This window comes from Hevea brasiliensis, chromosome 17 (assembly GCF_030052815.1).
Source record: "Hevea brasiliensis isolate MT/VB/25A 57/8 chromosome 17, ASM3005281v1, whole genome shotgun sequence".
NCBI lineage: Eukaryota > Viridiplantae > Streptophyta > Magnoliopsida > Malpighiales > Euphorbiaceae > Hevea > Hevea brasiliensis.
Genome location: NC_079509.1, coordinates 22,205,094 through 22,219,276, shown reverse-complemented (window position 1 = coordinate 22,219,276; position 14,183 = coordinate 22,205,094).

The window sequence follows — 14,183 nt, the reverse complement described above, 5'->3', positions numbered from 1 at the left end:
TGCCATTTTATGGTACAAGAAGGAATTGTTTTGGGCCATCTTGTATCAAACAGGGGTATTGAGGTGGATAAATCAAAGGTAGAAGTTATTGAGAAAATGCCACCCCAACATCCGTGAAGGGAGTGAGGAGTTTCTTGGGGCATCTTTGGATGTTATAGGAGATTCATCAAGGATTTCTCTAAGATTTCTAAACCTCTTACCAATTTATTGAGTAAAGATGTGGAATTTAATTTTGATACTAATTGTGTGAATGCTTTTTGCAGGATAAAGGAAGCTTTGATATCTGCTCCTATTATGCAGCCACCCGATTGGTCATTACCTTTTGAGTTAATGTGCGATGCTAGTGATTATGCCATTGGGGCTGTTTTGGGACAAAGGAAAGATAAGAAGGTGTATGCAATATACTATGCAAGTAGGACCTTGGATGATGCTCAAATAAATTACTCTACTACAGAGAAAGAGTTTTTGGCAGTAGTATTTGCAGTAGACAAATTCGAGTCCTATCTTGTGGGGTCTAAGGTAATAGTGTACCAGATCATGCAGCTATCAAGTATCTCCTTGAGAAAAAGAGGCTAAACCTAGATTGATAAGGTGGGTGTTACTCCTTCAAGAGTTTGACTTGGAAATTAAAGATAAGAAAGGAGTAGAAAATGTGGTAGCGGATCATCTATCTAGATTGAGGCAAGAACAAGGAGACAATGGGAAAAGAGCCCCAATAGATGATTATTTTCTGATGAGCAATTGTTAGTAATCATGAATACAAAAACCCCTTGGTATGCAGATTTTGTGAACTATCTAGTGTGTGGAATCCTTCCACTGATTTAACATGGCAAAGAAGAAATTTCTCTTTGATGTGAAGAATTATGATTGGGAGGAACCATTTTTGTTCAAGAGATGTGGAGATGGGCTGATTAGAAGATGTTTAGCTGATGAGGAGATAGGGAATGTTATCAAAGATTGCCATTCTTCACTTTATGGGGGTCATATGAGTGTGACAAAGACTGCAGAAAAAGTTCTTCAAGCAGGGTTCTTTTGGCCACACATGTTTAAGGATGTGAGGAAGTTTGTAAATGCATGTGATAGGTGTCAAAGGATGGGTAATATCTCAAAGAGAGATGAAATGCCCCTCCAAAATATATTGGAAGTGGAACTATTTGATGTGTGGGGCATTGATTTCATGGGACCCTTTCCATCATCCTTGGGACACAAATACATTTTAGTTGGAGTAGATTATGTGAGCAAATGGGTTGAAGCTATACCATCTCCAACTAATGATGTAAGAGTTGTGATTAAATTCCTTAAAAAGTTCATTTTACAAGATTTGGAACTCCACGTGCCATTATAAGTGATGGAGGTTCTCATTTTTGCAACCATCAATTTGAAAGATTATTGCAAAAATATGGTGTGAAGCATAAGGTTGCAACACCCTACCATCCACAAACTAGTGGTCAAGTGGAGATTTCCAATAGAGAGCTGAAAAGAATTCTTGAGAAAACAGTGAATTGTTCGAGGAAAGATTGGTCACTAAAGTTAGATGATGCTCTTTGGGCCTATAGAACAGCCTTTAAAACCCTATCGGAACTAACCCATTTAGGTTGGTTTATGGGAAGGCTTTTAATTTACCGTTTGCGTTGGAGCATAGAGCCTATTTGGCCCTAATGACACTGAACTTTGAATTAAAAGCTGCGGGAGAAAAAAGAATGCTGCAACTAAATGAACTTGAGGAGCTTAGATTGGATGCTTATGAAAATGCCAAGCTTTACAAGGAAAGAACTAAGAAATGGCATGATAAGCATATTAGGAGGAAAGAATTTCAAGAAGGTGATGTTGTTCTCCTATACAATTCTAGGTTAAGGTTATTTCCAGGAAAATTGAAGTCAAGATGGTCAAGGCCCTACACTGTTATAAAAGTATACCCCTATGGAGCTGTTGAGATAAGCAATGAGACCTCAGGGACTTTCAAAGTTAATGGGCAGAGATTAAAACATTATATTGTTGGAGAACCCACGCAAAAGTTTGTAGAGGTTTCATGGCTTGGTTCTCCAGTCAGGGATACTTAGGAGAATTGGAGTGGAAGGTAAAGCTTAAGACCTTAAACAAGCGCTTCTTGGGAGGCAACCCAAGCGTATCCTTTTATAGTTCATTAATTTTCCATTTCATTTTCATTTCAGTTTTCACCCTCATTAATCTCAAAAGTGACATTTGTTTATCTTTTGTAGGCCATTCATGAAGAATGGGCAAGTTTACACTTGTTGCAAAAACAAAGAATTAAAGGGAAGCAAGTATAAGCAACATTCTGCACAAATGCGATTACGTGAAACGATAACACCTTTAAACTTGTGCTAAATTGCTCAAATTACAGTCTACTTGATAGCATATGTTTGATTTTGTGTTTTGTGTAAATTCTGTGAAATGCAACTTGAATGAGGATCAATTTTGATATTTAGGACTGATGAGAGCTTTATTGAAGTGCAAAAATAATGTTTGTTAAGTTTCACCTTTTAGTGTATATATAATTTTGTAGTCTGATAGGAATTTGCATGCTTTTGTTGGAATTGCTGCTAATTTCTGCAATCTATGATTTTTGCTCTTTCATGTTCTTGTTCATGCTTGCTAAAAAGGTCAATTCCTACATTTTTTCTGCAATTCTTGGTTGATTGGAACTTATGCAAAATCTTTCTGAAAATATGCTTTTGGTGTAAGTTTAGAAAGGAGACCATTTCATTTAAATGTGCAAAAAGGATAGTCACAATTGGTGCCTAAAATGAACAATGATTGCAAAAGCTAAATGAACATGTGCTATGCTTAGTAAGTTTATGAGAGAGATGAACTGAAATCCCTAAATTTTATGGTGTTTGTGTGTATTTGGTAATTGCTGAGGGTTACAATAGCATTCCATAACTTTTGGACTAATTTTGATAAGCAAAACCACAATTTTGCCCAAAACACCTGAAACTTCTTGATGACATTGCTTGTCAAGCAAAGTCTTAAGCAACTTCTGCTGAACCTTATGCCTAACCCTAAGCATGGCCCAAAATACCACATGTCTACCCCACATTTTAAAAGGCCCAGCATTTCCGCCAATTTTCCAAAAACCTCGCCAACACTCCCGATAAACCTCATCGACTCCTTCCTCACGCCATTTTTTCCGGCAATTTTTGCAGGAAGCCGAAAGGTTTCCTCCTTTTCATTAAAATGGTAAGAACCAAAATGTGGTCCTCTCACAAACCCAAACTCAGTGGACTTCGACATTCTGTCAAATCTAAAATGGGTACTCCATCCTCATTACCCACAAACCCTAACCCCAGCCCCAGTCCGCCACTACCTCAGTCCCCACCACCACAAACGCCGCCATTACCACAATCACCACCACCTCAGTCACCGCCCCCGCCCCCAAGCCAAATACCACCTCTCATTCCGCCGACTCCCCTCTCGCCGCACTCCGAGCCGCCAAATGAAACACCAATTACCGACACCCATTCCCCAGAACCACCGCCTGACCCTGTTCCTACTCAAACGACGACCCAAGGAAAAACAAAAAGGGCTGCAAGTAAACCTAAGAAAACCCCTGTCGCCAAAAGGAAACGAGTACCCTCTGTCCCCTTCGACTTAAACTCTCCACCTCAGTCATCTGAACCAGTTAGCAAAAGGACCAGGTCTTCCTCGCAAACCCCAGCACCAGCGGTCCAAACACCAGTAACCCAGTCTCCCTTACATTCTCCAGCACCTGCGTCATCTGCAGATACTATAGAGGAGGTAATTTCTCCATTACCTTGGGCTTTTAGGGATATGGATATGAAAAAGGCCTATGAGAAATTGCTTTCTAAAACTATTTTGGCAAACAAGTATATGGATGAGCAGATTTTGAAAGAATTAGGCATTTATGATTCTGTATTTGCCTATTTGGATGTTATTAGCTGGATTGATTTTGCTAAAATTAGGGAACCAGTGTACAAGGATCTAACCCTCGAATTTTTGAGTTCCCTAAAGTTGAGTTTCAAACCAACAGTGCCTGAACATAAAGATATGATATATTTTCGATGTGCTGGAATTGATAGGGAGTTAGACATAGGTGCTTTGAATGCCATTTTTGGTTTTCAGGATTCGGGGTATAAAAACATTGAGTGGCAAGAACTGTTTATGACCTGTTCAGTCTGGAAAGATATTGCACCTTTTGGAGGTTATTATAGGCAGAGGACTGCAAAAGCCTCTAGGATAGTTGACCATGTATTGAAATACCTCCATAGGTTCATTACTTACCTTTGTTTTAGGAAGGGGACACGATATGATATTGTGGGTTACGGGGATTTGTTTCTATTGTGGTGCATGAAGGAGAGAAAACCCGATAAGTACCCATTTAATAGCTACTCATTGGCACCAAATTGTCACCAAGCATACTAAAGGTAGTATTGTTTTTGGGGGGTATATAACTGCCATAGCAAAATCATTTAGCTTTGATGCTAGTCTATATAAATTGCTGCCAGTTTCTGGGGAATCATACATAAACGACACCATGTTCTGCATATGGATGTTTGTGAGAAAATAGGCCACACATATGCTCTGTTACAGCAGCATCCTGATACCCCAGCTACTGAAAACCCCACCACTTTTGCAAGCTGAACCACAACCAACCTCTACCCCACACTTCTCGTGGACATGTTATCCATCTTAAAATCCTTGGAATCCAGGATAACAAATTTCACTGTCCAACCATCTGCTCCCTCACCTGATACCACAGAAATTCTTGCTTCCTTGAAAAACTTAGAAATCAAAATTGAAGCCATGGGTCAAGAGCAGGTTAACCAAAAGAAGAAGCTAGAAAAGAAACTTAAAAAGAGATTTTTATCTATTAAAAAGAAACAAGCAACATCAACTTCAAATCTTGGAGCTTTACAACAAACCGCCCAATCCTACAACAATTTATATCATTGGGGCCAAGCCATGTTTCAAGAAATGAAAGACTTAAGAAAACTTGGAAACGCTCAAGCTTCGGATCACAATGAACCAACTGCAGAACCTGAAGCAGACCCTGATGCAGCAACAAAGGCTTGATAGCAGAACTTGATCAGTAGCAGCAGTTTTAATTTTTGTTTTTAAGTTTATTTTGTAATCTGTTTATTTTAGCTTTCAAACTTTGGTCATGGTTGTAATACTTTGGTACTTAGTTTTTATTATTATCTCTGCACTTCTTTCCTTTAGTTTACTTTATTTTATTTTATCTTCTGATATGGACATAAACACTCTGTGAATGTTTCTTAGTTTAATTTTTGATTTAACTGTTACATTTTATTTCTTTACACTCTTTCATTTTCTTGACCATTATTTTTGCACTTTATCTTTTCTTCAATCCTAATTTTGCTGACATTAACGAGTTGCATAATTTTCTTTGAGCCACACCTGTTCCACATCAGTTGGAGGTAACAGCTTACCCTTACACCATTTAAGCTTATGGTATGTTGCCAATGCTTATGCTTTCGCTTTACCCTATGCAGCAGGTTAAGCAACATCTTAAGCAGTGTAAATTCATACATTTGGGATACTTTTTCACATTTTTTCTCTCTAAAGCTTCATTGTTAATATCAGTTTGAGCTAATTTTGAAATACTTGAGCTTATATTGATTTAATCCCCAATTGTATATATATTTCATTAATTGATTAGTTCACACAATTTTGCCCATCTTTGCATTCCTTTTAGACATTGAGGACAATGTTTCATTTGAGTTTGGGGGTGAGGGCAAAATTTTTGCAAAATTTTTAAAAATTTTCATTCATTCATTTATTGCATTTCATTCATTCATATATAGATAATCCATATACTTATACATACACCACACATGTCTATACTCATACACATACATTTGCATATAGTTTTCATATAGATTACACTTAGTTTTAATTTGATTTATGCATTCATTTTAGGATCATGCATATCATAAAAATAATTTTTTACCTTGTCCTTAGAGGATTGAGAATTGCTTTGAAGAGAAATTGAGCTTACTTTTAGAAGGGTTTGGTGGATTGAAAGTTCTAGATAGGTGCAAAGTTATTAGATTCTTACTTTAGTTTATATCTTCTTAGCCAAGGGCCACCCAATCAATTGCATTGACTTTGAGTGCCTAGAGAAAACTCTAAGGTGAGAAGTAGCTAATTGATGTCTCACCAATCCTAGAACAATCTTCCTAAACCTTTCAAGGCGAAATCATAGCATACACTTGAAAAAGAAATGATCTAGGCATTCTTTGAATTTTAAATCCATATTTTAGCCTTAGCCAACCTCACTTAAAAATTTCCCTTTGGAACCAATTTGAGCCTACATTTATCCCTCTTATTCCTTTAGAACCCACATTAATGCCTAGCCATAAACCCAAACGCTTACCTACCCTCCATGAGAATAATTCTTTGAGTGATAGATACACTTAAAAAAAAAAATTAATTAATAATAATAATAATTAGTTGGGAGAAGTGGCTAAAGTAAAAAGGCTAGCAAATTCAATTATGGTATGTAAAGTAATTCACCACTCAAGTATACAAAGAAATGAGTTTGGGGGTGAATTGAAAGGGACAATTGTAATTCAAAGTCAATATTATTTATGTAGTCCCTCTAAAAGCTTCAAAATTATATGCTAGCATTGGTGAATAGTTGTAAAATTCCTTCTCCCAATTGTTTCAAAAAAAAAAAAAAAAAAAAAAGAAAAAAAAAAGAATTTGAGTGTTTCTTGATCTTTTAATAATTTGATTATTCTCATATTTTGTTACCTTTATCCTTTCTTGTTAGCCACATTATCACCCCCTTACCCCCATTACAACCCTTGAAAGTCCTTTTGATCTTTTGATGGTGATTTGCTACATTAGTGGAGATTGGAATAGGAGAATTGCCTATGGGATTGTGATATCATTAATCCATTCATTTACTTCCATCATTATTTGAGACACTTTAGTTTATGGATTACCCTATAGTCTATTTAGGCATGATTATTCTTTGTGATTGATTGGTTTGGGCTTGATGATATGGATAATTGACCCAAGGCTAAGCGGTGATAACTTTGGTAAGGATTGAATTCTTTGTACCTTGAAAGTGGGTATATGGTTTGTTGGTGGCTAAAGGTAAGCTTAAGAGTTTGGATAAGTAATTTTCATAAATTTAAGGTAAGGTACCCCAAATTGTTTTAATTGTTTTAATTTGCTTGAGGACAAGCAAAGGTTTGAGTTTGGGGGAATTTGTTACACTCATTTCATATAGGCATTTTAGGGTAGTTTTGCATCCATTTTGCCCTTATATTTTAGTATATTTTATGTTTTTAGCTTTATTTTAGTTTATTTGTTAATTTTAGATACTTTATATTTGATTTTTGTAATTTTGTTATTTTTGATAGAATTTTGTGGCAAATCGAGGATCAATGAGTGCATTAGGAAGTGATTTGAAGAAATTTGGGATTCTTTAAGCATGGAGGAAAGTTGAAGAAATCAAGCCTTGAAAGAGCAAACCAGCCGAAATTTGCTTGAGACCTTGCTTAAGGTCATGCTCAGGGTAAAGCGGCAATGCTTAAGGTGCAACACAAGTCAAGCATGAGCAGAAAAATCCATTTTACTATAAGTCTGTCGAGATTTGCTGAATGTCTGCTTAACCTTAAGCAGACAGTGCGACCAGAGGCTAAATTTGCTAAGAAGCTGCTTAGGGTTAAGCCGAACCCTAAGCATGATGCCCAGAACGTGAATAGTGCTGCTGACTTGGATAATTTTACACCTCATTTTCCATCCACTCCTTGCCTTTTATTTACTTTTAGGGTAACTTTTAGGAACCATATAAATTTATCATTTCCTTATTTTTGCCATAAGAGGAAGAGAGGAAAAACAAAAAGGAAAGAAAATATGTAGAAAGAGGTAGAGGAGGCGCCATTTTCTCTTGGAGGAGGAGCTGCTGCACGAGTTTTTGAGCTCCAGAAACCAGAGACCTTGGTTCTTCCACCTGGGTTTTCCTATTTCAGTCCTTTTATCATGTTTTTCTTTATTCTTCCATCTATATTTCTTGTAAATACCATCATGAGTGAGTAATTTCTTTAGATTTCAGAGTTGGGAAATATGTTTTAGATTAATTTGTGGATTTGGATTGGGTATTTCCTTATTTTACATAAATATGAGTTTTGATTCCTTCCTTGTGTGCTTGATTTACTTGCCTAATGTTGGTACCCATTGGGTATTGTGTTAATCTTTGATTGAAGGACCGAAAGGTGAAAGTCATTGATAGTTAATCAAGGATTGGAACTTAAAATCACCTAGATTTAGAAATAAACTAGGACTTTAAGAGGAATTAATTATTGGTTACAAAACTTAATGGGTTTTAAAATAATCAAATACATACGAAAGTAGGTTTGGTTATTTTAGAATACGCTTTGATTTGCTTGAAAAAGATATCAAAGGGATTTAGAATCAATTTCCTTCAAACTCTATTTTCTTTTAAAAATTGGAATGCCCAAGACAAATCCCAATTAATTTATGCATAAACCCCCAACTCTGGAATCACTTTTACCATAATTAGACTTTCGTTTAAATTACCCATTGTTAATTCTAGTTTAATTGCGAGCTAGAATTAGAATTTATTTGTTTGCTCTTTACCCATTTCAATTAGATTAATCAATTTACCTTGCTCATTTACATTTACCTTTTATTCATTAATCATTAGCCCAAATAATCGCTTCATTCATAGTTTAGTAATCAAACAGCAAATCCTCGTGGGAACGATACTCGATTCATCACTTTATTACTTGAGACGACCCGTATACTTGCGGATTAGTCACATCAATGGCACGCTATGCTAGGTGTCAACCATGGTCTATGAGATGCCTAAAATGATTTAGAGAAATCATTTATGGTAAGAAAGAGTTCTAATGATATTAAGAGTTAATATCATATCTCATTGCCAATTAGTGATGAGCCTAGTGAGTCACACACATACACAAGTTAATCACCAAGTTAAATGTGGTTTAATTGATTAATTAAAGAGTTTAATTGATTAATTAAATAGGTTTGGTTTGCAATGAGATTGCAAAATCCCTAGCATGGCTTGAAACCAAATCTAGATTATTGGATGTATAGTATAAATTAAATTTATATTTAAAGTATTTAAATATGAATTTAATTGTGAGAAATTAATTAATGGAGATTAATTAATTAATTTATATTTGATATAAATTGATTAGAAGAGGAGAAAAAATGATTTTGCATTGCGAACTCAAAATTAAAACATAAGGGTAATTTGATCATTTCACATGGTGACATGTGATACCATGAAATGGTGACACATGGCATCATATAAGTTTGCCATTTGTCTTCCTATCATGCAAGGTGATCAAAGTCAAGATTAAATCTAGCTTTGACACTTGGCTTAATGTGATTAAGTCAATTAAAATTAAGATGCAATGTGGTGATGACATATGGCAAAGGGTTTAAGTGATGACCTAATTATAAAAGGGAAAAGAAAAGAAAAGAAAAGAAGAAACACTCACTCTTATTCTCTCCTAAAAGTGGCGGCACACATAGCTCTCCCTCTCCTCTTCTTCTTTTCTCATCAATTCAAAGAGAATTGCCCAAATTCCTTTGAATTAAAATTGCTAGAAATTATTTCTAGTGTCCTATATACACATACAACCTCTCTAAAGGTAAGAACCTAATTTATAATTTGTTAGCAAAGGGTTGAGAAGCAAATTGGGGGCTACCCATTGGTGATCTTGGTGTGAATAAGCTAGAGGGACAACACTTGGGGTCCTAGGTGCTTCCTAAAGGGGCCAATCACATCCATAGTGCATCAAAGAGGTTAGTGCTCTAACTTCTCTTTTAAACTAGGGTTTAAATGAATTAATTTATTAATTCACAATCTTGAATGGCAAACGTAGATCCTAATACATGTTAAAAGTGTTTTAATATGTAATTGAGCATTGAAATTAATTAGGCACATAACAGATATGGTATGATGCATGTAACCCTAGAAGAAAATTTTTGAAATTTAATGCTCTAATGAACAACTTTCATGCTTCCGCTCCTTCTACTGATATCAGAGCCAATATATTTGCCATTTAGATTATTTAATATGAGATTTAATTGTGTGATTTAATCAATTTTGATTGATTCATTGCTGGTTGTATTCATATATGTGGCGGTATGGTTATGAGCTTGATGGTGTACATGGTTTTGAGGAGAACACTCCTAGGGAGTGTTTACATGATGCACATGGACTATGGGCCTCTTTGTATAATTGTTATGTATTTAAGGCCCATAATTAGGCCCATGCTTAATTAAATTGTTTAATTAAGAATTTTAATCACAATTAAATATTGATTCAATTGTTTGAATGAGATTCAAATATGAATTTTTAAATTTGTTTGAATGAGATTCAAATTTGAATTTTTTAGTTGAATATGAGATATTCAATTTAATTTTAGTATGCATATTTTATTTAATTGTTAAATGGTAATATGCATGATGGATGATCATGGACAATAAAAGACCAATATGATTGGATTTATTTCTTTTATTTTTTTTTTGGTTGTAAAATAATTAATTTTATTTTTGGTGGCATGTATTATAAGTGTTGTAATAATTTGGGTTGTAATTTCATTTATTTGAGGACTTTAAAGTCCATATTCTTGTAAATTCGCCTTGGTATGCCAAGGATTACAATGTAATGGATTGCAAGAAGATCAAGGAGGTCAAGAGTATTGATGGGACCAGTGGGAGGAATTCAAGATCAAGTGTTGATTATGTACTCCTTCAGCAACTCTTGTAAAATGAATGAATGAAATGCACCTAGGAATGCCCTGATTCAATTCTTGATGGCTCAGAATTGAATCTCTTAGAAAGTCCATGATCATACCATATTATATGTTTATCCATGTATGCATGAGATGTATGGGAATGTATGCAAGTATATGATATATGCATGCTAATTGGATAATGTGTAAAGTGAGACTATAATAGTAATTAAGCTGACCATTAAATCTTCCAAACAAATGATTAAGTTAGAAATGATATAATTAAAGTAATTATATCATAGGACCTCCATTAAGGCAATTATTTTAAGAATTTTAAAATACTTGCATTTGTTGCATTTAATTTAAGAGATTTTCTTAAGAATAATTGTTAAGCATGAGATGTTATAAATATGTAAATAAGTTGATGCCCAATAATGGATGTGCCTGAGGACATTAAAGTTATTTGCATGTTTACTGGCTTAATGGGATCAACTTAACTAATGCAAGATGAATCAATAATGGATGTGCCTGAGATTTTGAGCATTAGGGGCTAGATAAAGGATTGAGCCTCACATGAGATGTGATGGGCAAGGAGTTGCTTACTTATAGTTTATTGTAATTCCAATAATGGATGTGCTTGAGGATGATCAATAAGACTATAAGAATTCAATCACCCACTAGAAATCCATCCAACTAGGATTTTCGTTTCCTACATTGGAAGTGTAAGATTCGCCAAGTTAGTGGGAGGACCAATTTAATTAAAAGACCATAATCATTTTGGTTAATTACTTGATACATTTACTAATTAATCTAGTTATTTTTTGCAGTTATTCTTCTGATAATAATGAGCACACAACAACCACCATCATCCAATATACTTGCGAGCATACTTGATCACAATAGGTTTACGGGACCTAATTTTTTTGATTGGCTAAAAAATTTAAAACTTGTCCTGAACCTATAACGTATTGGATATGTTCGATACTCAAATGTTCTTGGTCCCTTACCTTCAGAGGCCACTCAAGAGGAACATGACACTTTGGACAAGTGAAAGGAGCATGATATGAGAGCCAAGTGTTACATGCTTGCTTCTATGAGTAATGAGTTACAGAAGCAGCATGAAAATATGCAGAATGCAAGTGAGATCCTCCTTCACCTACAAGAGTTATATGGTGAGCACAGCAAGAATGCTAGGTATGAGATATCTAGACAGTTATTCCGCATGAGGATGTCTGAGGAACAGAATGTTGGGGATCATGTCCACAAGATAATTCGACTTATTGAGTAGCTGGAACATCTTGACTTTCACATGGATTTCCAATTGCAAACGGATTTGATTCTTTAGTCCCTACCCAAGTCATTTGGGAATTTTGTGACAAATTTCCATATGACTAAGCCGGAATACACCTTGGCTGGTTTACTTAACATGCTGGTTATTGCCCAAAAGAATATGTCTGGCAATAAAGGAAAAGAGATAGCTTTGATTGCATCTTCTTCTGCTGAAAAGTCCAACAAGAAGAAGGGCAATAAGACTAAGAAACCTAAAATTCCTGGAACTTCCAAGAAAATAGCCAAATAGAAGGGGAAGACCAAAGCTGATGGAGGCAAAGGAAAGTGTTTCCACTGCCAAGAAGATGGGCACTGAACTAGGAACTGCCCAGAGTATAGCAAATAGTAGAAGCTTGTAATCATGAGATATTAGACTCCGAGTTGGCAATAGCTCAACTGTTGAAGCTTTAGCCATAGGATCTAAATCTTTATACATGTATGGACATGTTTTGTATTTGAATAATATTTGTATGTACCTGATGCTTTTAAGAACATCATTTCTATATCTAGTTTGAGTAGAAATGGTTATAAATTTCAATTCACAGATGATGTTTGTAATATTTATTTTGGAAATAAATATATTGGCTCGGGTTATATGCATGATAGTCTTTATTATTTGGATAATAATGATAAACACAAATTGAATGCAAGCGATCTAAATGAATGCAATGCCATGATGAAAATCAACTCAAGTTCAAAATATATTTGGCACTTAAGGTTAAGTCATGTTGCAGAAGATAGGATTGCAAAACTGGAGAAAATGAGGATTTTATCCTCATTAGGTTCTGAACCTACTCCAACTTGTGAATCCTACCTTCAAAGTAAAATGACTAGATCACCCTTTGTTGGACAAGGACTAAGAGTTGAAAATATTTTGGAGCTAATACACAGTGATGTATGTGGTCCATTTAAGGAAATGGCTAGAGGCGGTTTTCATTACTTTATTACCTTTACTGATGATAAATCAAGGTTTGGGTATTTGTATTTGATGAAATACAAACATGAATCTTTTGAAAAGTTCAAAAGAATTTAAATCTGAAGTAGAAAATCAAATAGGAAAAAGTATTAAAGCTCTTCGATCAGATCGTGGAGGTGAATACTTGAGTACCAAATTTGATGAATACTTGAAAGAGCATGGCATTGTTTCCCAGCTAACTCCTCCAGGAACGCCACAGCTGAATGGTGTATCTGAAAGGAGAAATCGTACCCTATTAGATATGGTACGTAGTATGATGAGCTATACTGACATGCCAATCTCCTTTTGGGGATTTGCATTAGAATCAACTTTGCATATTCTGAATAGGATTCCACCAAAATCAGTTTCTTCCACACCTTATGAGATATGGCATGAAAGAAAATCAAGTCTTAAGCATGTTAAGATTTGGGGTTGTCCAGCTTATATCAAAAAGCTGAACACTGATAAATTGGAAATCAGATCAGAAAAAGGTAGATTTGTTGGATATCCAAAAGAAAGTTTTGGATATTATTTTTATTTGCCTACATCACAAAAGGTTGTGGTAAGCAGAGATGCCATATTTCTTGAATAATAGTTTATTTAAGAAGGAGGCAAAGGAAGGCAAATAGAGTTAGAATTGAAGAATTCTGACCAACCAACAGATCAAATGGATATAGATCCATCTAGTCAGCCTACACCTATTAATGAAACATCTACAGTAATTCCTCGCAGATCGATCAGGATATCTTATCCACCAGTAAGATATGGTTTTCTTCATGAAGATGAACAAAAGTTATTTACTCATGAAGAAGTAGATTATGGAGATGATCCACTTATCTATGAAGAAGCTATATCAGATATAGACTCTTCAAAATAGATTGAAGCTATGAAATCCGAAATTGATTCCATGTATAAGAATCAAGTTTGGGATCTTGTTGACCCACCTGAAGGTATTGTACTTATAGGAAATAAATGGGTTTTCAAGAAGAAAATTGGTTCTGATGAAAAAGGTAGAGACCTATAAAGCAAGGCTAGTAGCGAAAGGATTTCGCCAAAGGTAAGGAATCGACTATGAGGAAACTTTTTCGTCTGTTGCCATGCTTAAATCAATTAGAATTCTATTAGCAATAGCTTCATACTATGATTATGAGATT